The sequence below is a fragment of the Canis lupus genome, chromosome 33 (assembly GCF_048164855.1).
Source record: "Canis lupus baileyi chromosome 33, mCanLup2.hap1, whole genome shotgun sequence".
Taxonomy (NCBI): domain Eukaryota; kingdom Metazoa; phylum Chordata; class Mammalia; order Carnivora; family Canidae; genus Canis; species Canis lupus.
The window spans coordinates 38694785-38698043 of record NC_132870.1 but is presented as its reverse complement, the minus strand read 5'-3'; the positions used below and the strand labels follow the sequence as shown (position 1 = coordinate 38698043).

Sequence of the window (3259 nt, the reverse complement as noted above, 5' to 3'; positions counted from 1 at the left end):
TGAACACCAATAAAAAATAAATTTATTAAAAAAAATAGAGTAAGGCACATTTTGTATGGGGCAGACCAAAAAATAGCTACTACACACTGAAGCAGAAAATAAACATTCCTATACATAAATAAACATAACTGTGCAATAAAAAATTATGACTTTATAGTCACACCGTCTAGTCAATCATATAAGATATTTGATTAAAGAAAAAGAAGTGCTTTGATGACATTTTCAAGTCCTCCTACATTTGAAGTTATAAGATGGAGAGACGACTGGTCAAGGGTCCCCGCCAGCTGAGCGTCCCCGCTGCGCCTCGCGCCAAGGTTTCAACAGATCTCAGCAAGATGTCGTCTCAAATGGAACATGCCATGGAAACCATGATGTTCATGTTTCACAAATTTGCTGGGGAGAAAGGATACTTGACAAAGGAAGACCTGAGGGTACTCGTGGAAAAGGAATTCCCAGGATTTTTGGAAAATCAAAAAGACCCTCTAGCCGTGGACAAAATAATGAAGGACCTCGACCAGTGCCGAGATAGCAAAGTGGGCTTCCAGATCTTCTTTTCCCTACTTGCTGGGCTCACCATCCCATGCAATGACTATTTTGTAATACACATGAAGCAGAAGGGCAAGAAATAGGCACCATTGAGCAACACTCCGCCTGGAGTGAGGTGTCCCGAAGGGTCTCAAGGAATCTGTCCCACAGCTTTCCCCTGTATAAAGGATTCCATGAGCAGATCAGGACCCTCAGAAAATGTACAAATAAAATCCAACCCCCATTTGAGAAGCAGAGAAAGAAAAGTCAGTAAAAGAAAGCCAGATAAGCTTTTGATTTTTATATTGTTTGTTGCATCCTCTTACCCTCAATAAACAAATTCCTTTTTTAATTCCAAAAAAAAAAAAAAAGAAGAAGAAGAAGAAGATGGAGCGACTTTCGCCATTATGAGTTCAGGGATAAAACTTACTGTGCATGCTTTCTGAATCTCAAAGGATCAAGTCAAGTCTTTACGTTTATTTTCAAACACCTGAAAAGGAGCAAAGGAATGGAAAAGTCATTGTAACTAAGAGTTTCTCATGCATTTTAAGAGCAGATATTGAGTTTTACAATCTCTACTGAGGAAGCTGCCATAATGTTGATGAAACAGCAGCTCAGGAAAACAGATTTAATTCTGCAAATACTCATGGAATATTGCTAGTTTGTTGATGGCACCAAGAGAAACACAAATAAGCAAAATCTCTCTGGGGAACTTAAAACATAATGGGAAATATAAACTAAATTCTCAAATAACCATAAAGAGTATGGATTATAAAAAAAAAAGGACAGATTACAAGTAATTAAGAAAGTCCAGATATGATGTGAAATGTGGAATTCAACAGGAGAAAAAAAATCAATATTTTCTTATTTCTTACACTTTTTTTAAGAGCTTATTTTTTATTTGACAGAGAGAGCATAAGCAGGGGGAATAGCAGGCAGAGGGGGGAGCAGGCTCCCCGCTGAGGCGGCAGCTGGACACGGGGCTTGTGGGACTGGATCTCAGGACCCTGGGATCATGACCTGAGTGGAAAGCAGAAACCACCAACTGAGCCACCCAGGCACCCCTTATTTCTTACTCTTTTATAGAGACTTTACATTCATCACCTCATTAAATCCTCAACACTATCCTTTGGAGTAGATATTTTTGTCCAAATACACAGACGAACTAAAGCACACAATTAAGCAATTTACCCAATGTTACCCACTTAACAAGTAGCCTCATTCAGCCTCATTATACAACTCTTCACCCCTTCTTGGAGTTGTGCTTTGAAACATATTATAGTGGAAAGACTATGTTTTTAAATACAAGCTCAACAAAAACAACCTTGTCTTTTAATGGTTACGTTTGCTATAAAGAGATTTACAAAGAGAAAGAACTGTAAACTAGATATGTTTCAGTCTTTCATTAAAAGAAACCAAATTGGAGGAACTGTTAGAGCTGGTTGAGTAAAAAAGCACCTACTTACTATTACTTTGACTCAAAGCCCAGTTAAAACAAAGGAACACATTTTTTTTTAAATAAGGGAGGGATTTCTGATTCTAGTACAGAGTTAATACCATGCTAGACACCTCCCCCCCCCAGAAAATAACTGTAAAATCCAGACATAATACAGAAAGCAATTACTCGAAGGCACTAGAGTATAAGCAGTGGACAGACCCTTGCAGTGTGTAAACATCTATAAGGGAAGAGAGGAGCTATACCAAGAAAATTTCTGTTTCCATGGCTTTTAGCAAGAGGCTAAGGAGTGTTGTCATGTCACACACAGGATAGGTGTCAGTGTGAAGATTACAATTTTTCTGCGGAAGAGAACAAGAAACCTAAAATCATATCTACCATCAATGCTGAAGAAAGTGGGGGAAACCCCTGAAGGGAAAGAGCCATTTGGAGATTGAATCCTAAATGCTGTCTACCCATATTTCTTTTTTACTGGCCCCTGAAACATGCATGTGTGGCACAGAATCAACGGAGATTAGCAAAAGCAGAAAAAACGAAAAGAAAAGAAAGAACAAGAACTGACACTACAGTTTCCATCAAAGAAACAGAGTGCACATGTCAATTTCAGCCAAGATAATAGCCTGATAAAACAAAAAACAACTCACTGGAGAAAAATAACAGAATCCAAAATCCCCACAATTTAGTAGTCATAAGTATCTGAAACCCAATTGAAAATTGCTTAATATACCAAAAAAATTAAAATCCGCACATAAAGTGGAAGATGTTTCAACAACAACAAAAAATTAAACAAGATCAATCTTGAGATGAAATAGATATTGAAACTAGCAGGGAAACTTCTGGAACTATTCTGAATGAAATAAAACAAAATATGCTCACAATGAATAAAATAATAAGAAAGCTCAGCAAAGACGTAAGTTAAAACTAACAAAACGAAAACTATTTTTTTTAAATTTTTATTTATTTATGATAATCACACACAGAGAGAGAGAGAGAGAGGCAGAGACATAGGCAGAGGGAGAAGCAGGCTCCATGCACCGGGAGCCCGATGTGGGATTCATCCCGGGTCTCCAGGATCTCGCCCTGGGCCACAGGCAGGCGCTAAACCGCTGCGCCACCCAGGGATCCCCAAAACGAAAACTTTAGAACTGAAATATACAATTGTTGAACTAAAAATTTCACTGGATGAACTTAATAACCTAAGCCTAGAAGAGATAACAGAGGAACAAGTAAATAAAATTGAATAAAGATCAGTAGTAATTATCAAATATGTAAAAATAT

The 3259-nt window shown here is 37.7% G+C and overlaps 1 pseudogene; it reads left to right on the top strand.

The window, feature by feature from the left end:
• Positions 1–311: 311 nt before the first annotated feature.
• Positions 312–917, top strand: LOC140623655 (protein S100-A10 pseudogene; annotated as a pseudogene).
• Positions 918–3259: the final 2342 nt, after the last annotated feature.